This window comes from Lutra lutra, chromosome 2 (genome assembly GCF_902655055.1).
Source record: "Lutra lutra chromosome 2, mLutLut1.2, whole genome shotgun sequence".
NCBI classification, from domain to species: Eukaryota; Metazoa; Chordata; class Mammalia; order Carnivora; family Mustelidae; genus Lutra; species Lutra lutra.
Genome location: NC_062279.1, coordinates 175,981,806 through 175,994,326, shown reverse-complemented (window position 1 = coordinate 175,994,326; position 12,521 = coordinate 175,981,806). Strand labels below are relative to the sequence as shown.

Genomic DNA, 12,521 nt, shown 5'->3' with positions numbered 1-12,521 from the left:
TGTCCCCCACAATAGAGGCACAGAACACAAGCTGTTGGGTATTCAGGGGGTAACTCAGCATTAGGCATCATGAACAGTCCATGAAACTCACCAGACGGGAGCGCGTCAGCAGTCTTGAGACCCCATCAAATAGTGACCGTCTATTGACTTCACCCGCCCACCATCCCTTTACCCCTTTCAGATTTTCCCTGGGCAGTTAGTCACCCTTCCTTTGTTGTCAGCCTGTATGGTCAGAGGAGGTGACCTCACTGGCTCTGTCAGGGGCATGTGACATAAGTGTGGCTAGTCAGGGTCACAAGGATGGGTTTATGGAGGACTCTGTATTATCACTGACCCTGTTGAAAAGACCATTTTCCTTTTCGTAGGTTTGTTAAGCTGGAGTGGCTAGTTTCCCCGCTTTGCCATCCTTTAAGGAAAGCCTTTCTGAGAATAAAGTTAACACAGAGAAGATTAGAGCAGGGAGATGCAGGAAGTGAGATGAAGGAGTGGGGAGACACACACACACACACACACCCACCCACCCCATGACCCCAGAGGCAACACACACACACCCATGACCCCAGACGCAGCACCACCTAAAGCCAGCAACCCTGGCTTCACTTTCCTGGCAGGTTAGGGAGTTCATTTGAAATAGATCCCCATCACTTAGATCTAAACAGGTCCTGTTGGGAAGGCCTCCTTCTAGGTGTGAGGTCTGAGGGGGGAGATGATTGGCGCTCCCTGTCTCCAGGGGCTCCCAGCGGAGGGGATGGGCCAGATCCGTACTCTGACACACAGTGTGAAAAATGTTTCACTAGCGGTGAGAGCTAAGTTCTCTGGGAGTAGAGGTACAATTATGAATTCTGCTGGGTTTTGGAGAGACTGGCAGAGCGCTGTTATTTAGCAAAGGGAGAAGTAGAATTTAGTCCTTGGGAACATTTAACGAAATACATTTAATTCAATTACTTGCTTTTTGAGTCTGTAAGAGAGAGAGGTTTTCTAGAGCTTGCAGTTAAAGTGAATAGCAGATAAGGAAGATAATTTCAGAGCTCCACTAGTAGTAGAATCCTGGTGTTTACTGTATACACAATTGTGTTGGGAGCAGCCAAATGAGAGGTTATCAGAAAGCTGTCCAGAGTTTATTTAAACAGAGTACACTAACGGCTGCTCTTCTCACTAAAATCTCAGTTGGCTTTCTGCTCAAGAAGAATTCCAAGCACATCGTGAATTTTAAAATTTATTTCTTCTTCTTAATGTTAGGCTTTATTATGTCATTTTTTAAAATAATTGACCGTGCTTTTTTACTTTTAATTTTTATTATTTATTTAATTAAAAATACATTTTATATTTATTATATATATATATATTTGTTATTTGTTTATTTGTTTGTTTTTGAGAGAGAGACAGAGAGGGAGATTGTGCACAGGGTTAAGGGGGTGGGCTGGGAGGAGTAAAATAGAGGGAGAGAGAGAGAATCTTAGGCAGACTCCACGCCCTGCGTGGAGTCCAGCATAGGCCTCTATCTTACGACCCTGAGATCATGACCTGAGCCGAAATCAAGAGTGGGATGCTTAACCAGCTGAGCTGCCTAGGTGCCCCTGTTTGCTTTTTCAAATTAACAGATTTTATTTTGGGAGAGGAGTTTTAGGTTACAGAAAAATTGAGCAGAGAGTATAGAATGTTCCCACATACCCCAACTACCACTCAAGAGTTTTCCCTATTAATATCTTGCATCAGTTTCATACACTTGTTACCGTGGATGAGCCAATATTGATACATGATTATTAATTAAAGTCCATGGTTTACACTAGGGTTCACTCTTTGTGTTGTACATTATGTGGGCTTTGACAAATAAATGATATGTATGTATCATCATAGAGTCACACAGGATGGTTTCAGTGTCCTAAAAATTCCACATTCTGACTGTCCTTCCATCTTCCCTTCTCTCTGAATTCCTGGCAACTATTGATCGTTTTCGTGTCTCCGTAGTTTTGCCTTTTCCAGAATGTCATGTTTGCAGTCACACATCATGTAGCCTTTTCAGATTGGCTTCTTTCACTTAGAGATAAGCTTTTAAGATTCCTCCATGTTTTTTTGTGGCTTGATAGCTCATTCCTCTTCAGTGCTGAATAATATTCAATTGTCTGGACGTGCCACAGTTCATTTATCCATTCACGGATTGAAGGATATCTTGGGTACTCCCCAAAGTTCGGCAGTTGTGAATAAAGCTGCTGTGAACATTCATGTGGCTTTTATGTGGACATAAATTTTTAGTTTCTTTGAGAAAATACCAAGGAGCATGATTTCTGGATTGTATGGTAGAAGTATGTTTAATTTTGTAAGAAACTGCCAAACTGTCTTCTAAAGTGACTGTACTATTTTGCATTCCCACCAGCAATGAATGAGACTTTGTTTCACCACATCTTTGCCAGCATTTAATGTTGTCAGTGTTTTAGATTTTAACCATTTTAATAGGTGTATGTGGCAATATTGCAGTTCCCTAATGATGTATGACATTGAGCCTCTTTACATGTGCTTGTTTGCCACCCATATATCTTCTTCGGTGAGGTACCTGTTCAGATCTTTGCCCATTTTTAAGTCAGATTGTTCATTTTCTTATTGTTGAGCTCTAAGTGTTCTTTGTATGTTTTGGATACCAGTCCTTTATCAGATAAGTCTTTTGTGGAAATATTCTCCCTGTTCTGTGGCTTATTTTTTTTTCACTCTCTCTCTCTCTCTCTTTTTTTTTTTTTTTTTAAAGATTTTTATTTATTTATTTGACAGACAGACCACAAGTAGGCAGAGAGGCAGGCAGAGAGAGAGGAGGAAGCAGGCTCCCCACTCAGTAGAGAGCCCGACATGGGGCTCGATCCCAGGACCCTGGGATCATGACTTGAGCTGAAGGCAGAGGCTTTAACCCAATGAGCCACCCAGGTGCCCCTTTTTTTCACTCTCTTGACAATGTCTTTCTCATAACTGACGTTTTTAATTTTAATGAAGTCCAGCTTATCAATTATTAGTTCTTTCATGGATTGTTGTGATTGTATCTAAAAGTCACTGCCATCCCAAGTTCATCCAGGTTTTCTCCTTATCTTCTAGAGTTTTATAATTTTATGTTTTACATTTAGCCCTATGGTCCCCAGGTATTTTGAATTAATTTTTTTTTTTTTAAGATTTTATTTATTTGTCAGAGAGAGAGGAGAGCGAGCGAGCACAGGCAGACAGAATGGCAGGCAGAGGCAGAGGGAGAAGCAGGCTCCCCGCCAAACAAGGAGCCCGACGCGGGACTCGATCCCGGGACGCTGGGATCATGACCTGAGCCGAAGGCAGCTGCTTAACCAACTGAGCCACCCAGGCATCCCTTGAATTAATTTTTTGAAAGCTTTTGAGGTCTTTGTCTAGATTCATAGTTTGTATGTGAAATTATAGTTATTCTAGCACCATTTGTTGAAAAGAACCCTTTCTTTATTGAAAGGCGTTGGCTCCTTTGTCAAAGATCAGTTGACTGTGGTTGCGTGGGCCTATTTCTGGGCTCTCTGTTCTGTTCCATTGATCTATTTGTTTATGCTTTGAACAGTACCATGCTGTCTTAATTATTACAGCTTACAGTAAATCTTCAATTCAGATAGTGTTAGTCCTCTGACTTTGTTCTTCTCCTTCTGTATCGTATTGGCTATTCTGGACTTGCTTCTCCTTGTAAACTTTAGATCAGTTTATCAATATCCACAAAGCAATTTGCCAAGATTTTGATTGAGATTGTGTTGACTCTCTAGGTCAGGTTGAGAAGAACTGATATCTTAATAGTATTGAGGCTTCCAATCCATTAATGTGGCATCATTCCCTTTATTTAGAACTTCTTGATTTCATTAATCAATTTTATGGTTTTTGTTATATAGATCTTGTATTTATATCTAAGTATTAGATATGTATCTAAGTATTTCATTTATTTTGATGCTGGAATAAACAGTATTATATTTCAAATACCGGTTGTTTATTGATGGTTATGTAGGAAAGCAAATGACTTTTTCATATTAACTTTGAATTCTGCAGACTTGCTCTGATTGCTTATTTGATCCAGGAGTATTTTTACTGATTCTTTGGGATTTTCTGCATAGACATTCGTGTCATCTGTGAACACAAAGACTGTTTTATTTCTTCCTTCTCAATCTATTCCTTTTCTTTTCTTTTTTAGGGATTTTATTTGTTTGACAGAGAGAGACACAACAAGAGAGGGAACAAAAGCAGTGGGAGAGGGAGAAGCAGGCTTCCTGCCGAGCAGGGAGCCCGATGTGGGCCTCGATCCCAGGACCCCAGGATTATGAACTGAGTGGATGGCAGATGCTTAACAACTGAGCCACCCAGGCATCCCTGTTCCTTTTTTTTTTTCTTGTCTTACCTCACTAGCTAGGACTTCTAGTGTGATGTTGAATGGGAGTGGTGAGAAGTATCTTGCTTTGTTCTTGATCTTCATGAGAAAATATCTAGTTTCTCACCATTTAAGTATAATATTAGCTATAAGTTTTTTGGCAGATGTTCTTTATCAAGTTGAAGAAGTTTCCCCTTCTAATCCTGGTTTGCTGAGAGTTTTTTTCGTGAATGGGTATTGGATTTTTATCAGATACTTTTTCTCTATCTATTAATAGGATCAGATGATTTTTTTTCTTTTTTAGCTTATTGATATGATGCGTTATATTAATTGATTTTTTTAAAACGATTTTATTTATTTATTTCTTTGACAGACTGAGATCACAAGTAGGCAGAGAGGCAGGCAGAGAGAGAGGAGGAAGCAGGCTCCCTACCTGAGCAGAGCCCAATTCAGGGCTCGATCCCAGGACCCTGGGATCATGACCTGAGCTGAAGGCAGAGGCTTTAACCCACTAAGCCACCCAGGCGCCCCTACTAATTGATTTTTGAATGTTGAACCAGCATTTTGATGGGGATTGTGTTGAAACTCTAGATCAATTTGAGGAGTATTGCCATTTTGCCAATATTAAGAGTTCTGATCCAGGGTGCCTGGGTGGCTCAGTGGGTTAAGCATCACCTCTTGATTCTGCCTCAGATTGTGATTTCAAGGTTGTGAGATTGAGGCCTTCATGTAGCCTGTTTAAGATTCTCTCTCCTCCCCTCCCCCCACTTCATGCCTGTGTGTGTGTCTGTGCGCGTGTGCACACGCACTCTCTCAAAAAAAACTGGAAAAAACAAAAGAGCTCTGATTCATTAACATGGAATATGTTTCCATTGATTTGGATCCTTTTCTTTTTAAAGATTTATTTATTTAGAGAAAGAGACAAGGGGTGGGGCCCAGGGAGAGGGAGCAAGATAATCCTAAACAGAGTCCCCACTGAGCAGGGAGCCTGATGTGGGGGCTTGATCCCATGACCCCAAGATCATGACCTGAGCTAAAACCAAGAGTCAGACACTCATCCTACTGAGGCATGTGGTGCCCCTAGATCTTTTAAAATTTCAACAGTGTTTTGTTGTTTTTAGGCAACAAATCTTGCACTTTGCTATTAAATTTATTCCTAAGTATTTTTTTCTTTTTGTTGCTTTCATAAATGGAATCATTTTTAAAATTTCATTTTCAGAGTGTTCATTGCCAGAATATAGAAATAGTTGATTTTTATAAATCGATCTTTTTTCCTTAAGCCTTGAACTTGTTTATCAGTACTGACAGTTTTTTATTGTGTTGCGACTTCCTTAGGATTTTCTATATACCAGATTATGTCATCTGGAAATAGACATAGTTTCATTTCTTGTTCAGTCTGGATGTTATTACCATTATATTTTACAGGGATTTGAAAACTTGGCTCTGATACGAGGAGTACAAAGTAACGAGCTTTGGAGTTACTAATGAAATCATCCTATTATGTAGCTTTTGAAAAGAACAAAAGATGATAATTATGAAACTTATCTCCTTATTATCAAGTTAGTTACACAGTCGGTGAGCTTCTTAGCCACCCCTGTATCTTCTTTAGGGAAATGCCTGTTCAAATTCTTCGCTTATTTTCATATTGAGTTATTTGTCTCTAAGTCCCTTATCAGATACATCATTTGCACATATTTTCTCCCAGTCTGTGGCTTCTCTTCTCATTTTCCTAGTACTGTCCTTGAAGCTCAAAAGAATATATTCAAATTCCAGTTAACATACAGTGTGATACTAGTTTCAGGCGTACCATAAAGTAATTCGGCGCTTGCGTACAACCCCCAGGGCTCATCACCTGCTTGACCCATCCCCCCACCCACCTCCCCTTTGATGACCATCAGTTTGTTCTCTGTAGTTAAGAGTCTGTTTCGTGGCTTGCCTCTCTCTCTCTTTTTTTCTTTTGCTCATTTGTTTCTTAAATTCCACACGAGTGAATCCATATGGTATTGGTCTTTCTCTGACTGACTTAACTTCAGTTAGCATTATACTCTCCAGCTCCGTCCATGTCATCGCAAATGGCACGATCTCAGTCTTTTTTTTAATGGCTGAGGAATATTCCATTGTCTCTACATATCACATCTTCCTTATCCATTCATCAGTTGATGGACATGGGCTATTTTCACAATTTGGCTACTGTAGATATTGCTGCAGTAAATATCAGGGTACATGTATTTCTTTTGAGTTAGTATTTTTGTGTTCTTTGGGTGAGTATCTGATAGTGCAATCGCAGGGTCGTAGGGTAGCTCTATTTTTAACTTTTTGAGGAACCTCCATTCTGTTTTCCAGAGTAGATGCATCAGTTTGCTTTCCTACCAAGTGTAAGAGGGTTCCTCTTTCTCCACGTCCTTGCCAACCCCTGTGGTTTCTTGTGTTGTTGATTTTAGCCATTCTGACCGGTGTAAGGTGATATCTTACTGTAGTTTTGACTTGTATTTGCCTGATGATCAGTGATGTTGAGTGTCTTTTATGTGTCTTTTGGCCATTTCCAGGTCTTCTGCCCACTTTTTAATTAGATTATTAATTTTTTGAATGTTGAGTTTTAAAAGTTTTTAATTGTAATGAAGTTCAGTTATTCAGTCCTTTCTTTTAAAGTTCACGATTTTGATGTTTCTAAGTATTCTCTACCTAACTAAAGGTAACTGAAACTTTTCCCCTTGTGTTTCTCTCTAGAACATTTGTCATCTTAGTCCTTATACTTAGGGCTTTGGTCCGTTTGGGGTTAAGTTTTGGGTATTGTGTGAGGTTCAAGTATATGTTCATTTTTTTTCCTCCCGCAGCTATCCAATTGTCTCAAAACTATTTGCTGAGAAGACTGTCTTTTACCTTTTGATACATTTTAGCACCTTTGTAGGAAATCATTTGACCATAAATGTAAGAATTTCTCTTAGAACACTCAGTTCTGTTTCGTTGATTATTTGTGCCTGTCCTTACGCTTGTTCCATATTATACTTTACTTAGGTTTGCAATGCAGGTTTTTTTTGTGAAAAAGTTTTGCCTAAGAAATGGGGTTAAGTTGCAATATGTCTCTCTTTATTTTTACTATCATATCTTTGCTTCTTTTCCTCTCCATTCCTATTTGAGTCACTCTCTTAGAAGTACTAGTCTTTGGTTATTTTTCTTTCGGATAAATGTGGAAATCTGAAATAGGAGAAGAGAATGGAAACCAATTTAGATGGATTTTCTAGAATACTGTATGCATTACTTTAAATTTAAAAATGCTCTGTTTTTCATAAAGATGGTAAGCATTCTAATGCCCATTATCCATTTGAATAAAACATTAAAATTTTCCATTAATTCTGTCTTGATCATTACCAATAACTATTGACTGAAGGATTTGCAAGTTTGGTATATTATCTCAAGAATTTCAAGAATTTTCATTAATGATTATATGAATTGTGTCTATTTTTACATAAAATGATACATTTCACAAAACATTTTATTAAATGGAAAATCTATGAAATAAAATGTTTTGGGTTTTGGTAACAGAGTACGATTTTATGTTAAATAGAAACTGAACATTTTTCATAGTTCAATTAAAATGCCACCTGCATTTTTAAAAATATTTACCCGTGCTCTTTTTGTCTTTGAGTTAGTATAGTTCTCAATAAGCAACTGTGCAGACATTAAAATAATTGGATTGGAAGTATGAAGACTGCAAATTTTTATTTCTTCCTTAATTACAACTCTGTAAAAATCGTGAAGAGGTGTGATTTAGAAGGAAAAAAAAATCAGTGCTTTCTTTGGTGACATTTGGATTCTAGTTGGCCATTTTGTTTTGTCATTAAGTTATAATTTTGTTTGGGGGATAACTTATTTTTAATTTGAAAAATCATAAAATTTTGGTCTCGGTGAAATTCAGAGACAGTTCTTTTCTCTCATGTACCGCTGGAAGCTGACTTCTGCTGCTCGGCTTTAATTGAGTATTAAAATCAAAATTAGATCTAGAATGTTTTCTTGCAGTTCCATTAGGAACAGTTCTGTGGTCAAGCCATGCTTCCCCGTTTCCGGAGGGCTCAGTTCAGGATGGCTTCTCTGCCTCTTGCTCTTTCTTGGCAAGCTTCTTATTTCCGCCTGGGTAGACTACCATGATGGGAGCAGACGTGCGTGTCACCTGCCCCTTTGCTTTCTTTGGCTGTCCTTTGGCTGATAATGTCACCGCATAAAAATGCATCCATAGAGCAACGTGGGATTATTCTTTTCATTGTTCATTTAAAAGAAAAAGCCAGGGGCAGTTGGGTGGCTCAGTTGGTTAAGCATCCGACTCTTGATTTTGGCTCAAGTCATGATCTCAGGGTTGTGGGATGGAGTCTCTGCCTCAGGCTCTGTGCTTAGCATGGAGTCTGCTTGTCCCTCTCCCTCTGCTTCTACACTTCCCCCTCACCCCCGCACCGCTCTCTTTCTCTCAAATAAATGAATAAATAAAATCTTTATAAAAACATAAAAGGGAAAACCATAGGTAAGCTTCCACTTAAACTCTAGGACTCAGGAGGTGGGCATCATGGCTCTTTTATCCTGCCATTCCTTTAAAACTTTTCTTTCTCTTTGATGCCTTTTCAAAGTCTTTGTGACCTATTTGCAGAATGATGAATGGACCCTGTGAGGCCAGTAGTATTTAAAATGTTCTAGGAAAATATGTTTTCGGTCTTGTTTTTCTTAGGGAGCTAAAACGAAATATGGCTGGGTGATAGTAACTTCTTAACTTTATGGAGAGCCTTGTGCTGGATGATGTTCGGGGTTCACAATGATTGAATCCCCGAAATTTGAGTCATGGTACAGTGACATCTGCGAAGGCTCTGGCCTTTTATTATCGTTTGGTTGCCGATGAAGCAAAATCAGATCAACTTCATCACATTCAGTGAGCCAGTAATGAAAAGAGTGTCCAGAGCTTGCTTTCGTTAGGAGAAACCACATGTTTTGTCAATGTGTAGTGGAAATGTTTATGACAAATATATTAATGGAGTTTGGCATCTCACATCTTTTTTGATTTTTTGCTCGTCTTTCTAGTTTTTATGTGAAATGATCTGAATTATCAAATTTCCTTGAAAAGCCTTCAAAGATACCATACTTGAGTGACCTATAATCAGTTGTTATTTACTTTAATGTAATTACTACTATAAGAACAAGCAGTGGTTTCTCAGTCCTATATTGACCTGTAACGAATAAAACATTTTATTTGATGACATGGTCTGAATAAGATCTATATTCATGACACGGTAACTGTTCATAACTTTGGATTGATTATTATCTGCTATTATCTGCCAGATTGATTATTATCTGCTCCAATAAGAATTGATCTTCCACTTCATTCATTAACAGAAATAGTCTGCTGGGTGTTTTTATATATAGACAGTATCCAAGCCAGTAATTTATTTGAAACATGAATATCAACATGAGTCTAGCTAGCATTAGGAAATTGCTCTGTGTAATTTGCTAGTGTATCCGTTTTAAGAATTGAAGAAAATGGTTTTTCCTGCAATCGTCATGCAGCTGAGGCCCTTTGAGGACAGATTTTAGAATCTTAGTAACTATTCTGTGTTTGGTTTCATAAGGGTGATTCTCTTGAAGATGTAAGTTTGCAGATGGTTTGTTAATGCCGTGGTTCACTTCTGGTGTCTGGTCAAAGAATGACAGTAACGAAGAAAGTAAAAGGATATTAATGATTTTTACAAAAGGCTCACCTCAGAAGTAAAAAGTGGAGCGTCGAACCATGACGCTGGGCCCTCAGTGTTTCTAAAATTGGATCCAAAATGACTGGTGCTCTTGAGCGGGCATGAATTTATGAGTAATAAGAAATGCTGAATAGTCTACTTAGGTCAGAACGATTCAGTTAAATTCCAGTGAAAGTGTCCTATGTGGAATGTCACTTTGGTAGTTGCTGGAGGGAATAAAATGAAATATCCTGGGGGAAAGACAGCCAGAATGGAAGCCCTTTTGGGAGAGCTAACTTTTTTTTTTTTTTTTTTTAGTGTGTCCAGTATGCTAAGTACTTAAGCACTTTCAGAGCTTTTGATGGGGTGGGGTGGAAGGCTTCATTTGAGCCTCACAGCAGTCCGATGGCGGAGAGGCATTCTTTATCTATCTTATAGATAAAGAAACTTAGGATCAATGAGATCAAATGGTTTTATTGAAGTCTCAAATCTCCTCATTTAAATTTGAATATGAATTTTTTTTCTTAGGCACCATTGTGTACATGTATAAATGAAAGCATTGCCTACAAAAAGTGATTGACCTATGGAAACTCTCTTTATAAATGTATCTTTCTTCATGTATCTTTCATTATTTTTATAATTAATGAGATAATAAAGGCCCAGAGAACCAGATGAGTAGAATGCTTTGGAATTTCCAAGGAGCAAGGGATGGATATGGATGCAGATTAATTTAGAGAAATATCATTTTGTTATTTTTGATAAATTAGGAGGTAGGAAGTTGTCCGTGGATGGGTGTTTTCAAGCCATTTTACCTGAGGAAAATATCTAATCAGACTCTCGGAGGCAGAAATAAAAATTCAGGGCATGTTTTGGGTTCTATTTCATTGATTTCTGCTCTGATCTTTATTATTTCTCTTCTCCTGATGGGTTTAGGCTTGCTTTGTTGTTCGTTCTCTAGCTCCTTTAGGTGTAGGGTTAGGTTGTGTATTTGAGACCTTCCTTGTTTCTTCAGGGCATGTTTTGGGAAATCCTAGGTTTTATAGCAAGGAATGTAGCCCACCAACATACTCTGAACTTGCTGTGAGTTATCCAGAGGGATCTGGTTGTGAGGGGGATCAGACACTCGCAGCCAGTTTCTTAAAGAAGGAGGTAATTAGGGAAAACTGTGGACGTTCCTAACTATCCTGCATCCCCACTCTGCATTCATTATTTGAGAACTTCCAGTTGCTTTGAGCTATCATGGGAGCTCCCTAGAGTTGGACAGTGGTGAGGGACCAACAAAAATGTTCAACTCTCTGATGGTTTAAGACTCCAGTCTCTCTGTTGCTTATGGTATTTTCAACTGCTAGTATTCATAGTTAAGTACTGCTATGGTCTAAATGACCCCCCACAATTCATATGTTGAAATCCTGACTTCCAAAGATGATGGTGTGAAGAGGTGTTGACTTTGGGATGTACACGTCATAAGGGTCGAGCCTTCGTGAATGGAATTAGTGCCTTACAAAAAAGGTTCCAGAGAAATCCCTCTCTGCCACATGAAGATGCAGTGAGAAGGCCAGCTGTGAACCAGGAAGAGGGCCCTAACTAAAAGGCAACTGTGCTGACACCGTATTCTGGGACTTCCCAGCCTCCAGAACTGTGAGAAAGAAATTTCTGTTACTTATAAGCCATCCAGTCTGTGGTATTTTGTTTTGGCAGCCCAAAGGGACTAAGACAAATACCTATGAGACATTAATCCCCACCCGTAGCCCCTTTCTTTTCCTGAGGTTGTGTCTTAGACAAAGAATGTAGAAAGAAGTAAAAGGTCAGGCACGTAAAACCTTTACAAAGCTGTGATCCCCAACCTTCATCTGTGCTATAAGATGTTTCCAGCTTGGTTCTTGTAATCTCTGTCGTCTGGAAGAGCTTGGCTTAGTCTGCAATGGGTTGGTTATCTGACCTGTGATACAGTTTGAGACAAAGCAGGTCAGTTTTGGTACCTGTAACCATGCAGAAAGGGGTCTACTGTTTGAGATTAAATTATCTTCTAAAATAGCTACCAGTGAAGAGCAATTTGGCAATATATTTCAAAATTTAAAATCACCAGCAATTTCATAAATAGGCTCACTTAAAACTATGCCAAGATATTTGTACAAGTTACAATATAACATGTTTATAGAATGGAGTCTGTGTGCTGATTTGAAATTATCTTGTATCTAAAATACAATATGTAATGTAATAATGGTATATACTTACACATACTTATATATACATGTGTTCGTGTATCTATTTACAATGAAAAAACATTTTGCAGAATCATATGAATACCATTCTCTTTTGTCTAAATCTTTTTAAAAAGATATATATGCTGGTATATATACTTTTTCTCTAAAAAGATATGAATGTTAATATGCTAGAAGATTTTTCCTTTTTCTTTTCCGTATTTGAGTTTTCTAATCAGGTTCATTTATTCTTCTTCTTTCCTTTTAAAA

At 38.4% G+C, this 12,521-nt stretch overlaps 1 protein-coding gene and 1 long non-coding RNA gene across 14 annotated transcripts in view; one reads left to right on the top strand and one right to left on the bottom strand.

Moving 5' to 3' along the window:
* The window catches only part of APBB2 (amyloid beta precursor protein binding family B member 2), a 370,851-nt gene that overhangs the window by 72,875 nt on the left and 285,455 nt on the right, over positions 1-12,521 (top strand). The window lies entirely within an intron of this gene.
* The window catches only part of LOC125093666 (uncharacterized), a 36,984-nt gene that overhangs the window by 12,500 nt on the left and 11,963 nt on the right, over positions 1-12,521 (bottom strand). The window contains exon 3 of the long non-coding RNA XR_007125311.1: positions 11,772-11,989. This is a non-coding gene — a long non-coding RNA (uncharacterized LOC125093666). The remainder of the gene's footprint in view (positions 1-11,771; positions 11,990-12,521) is intronic.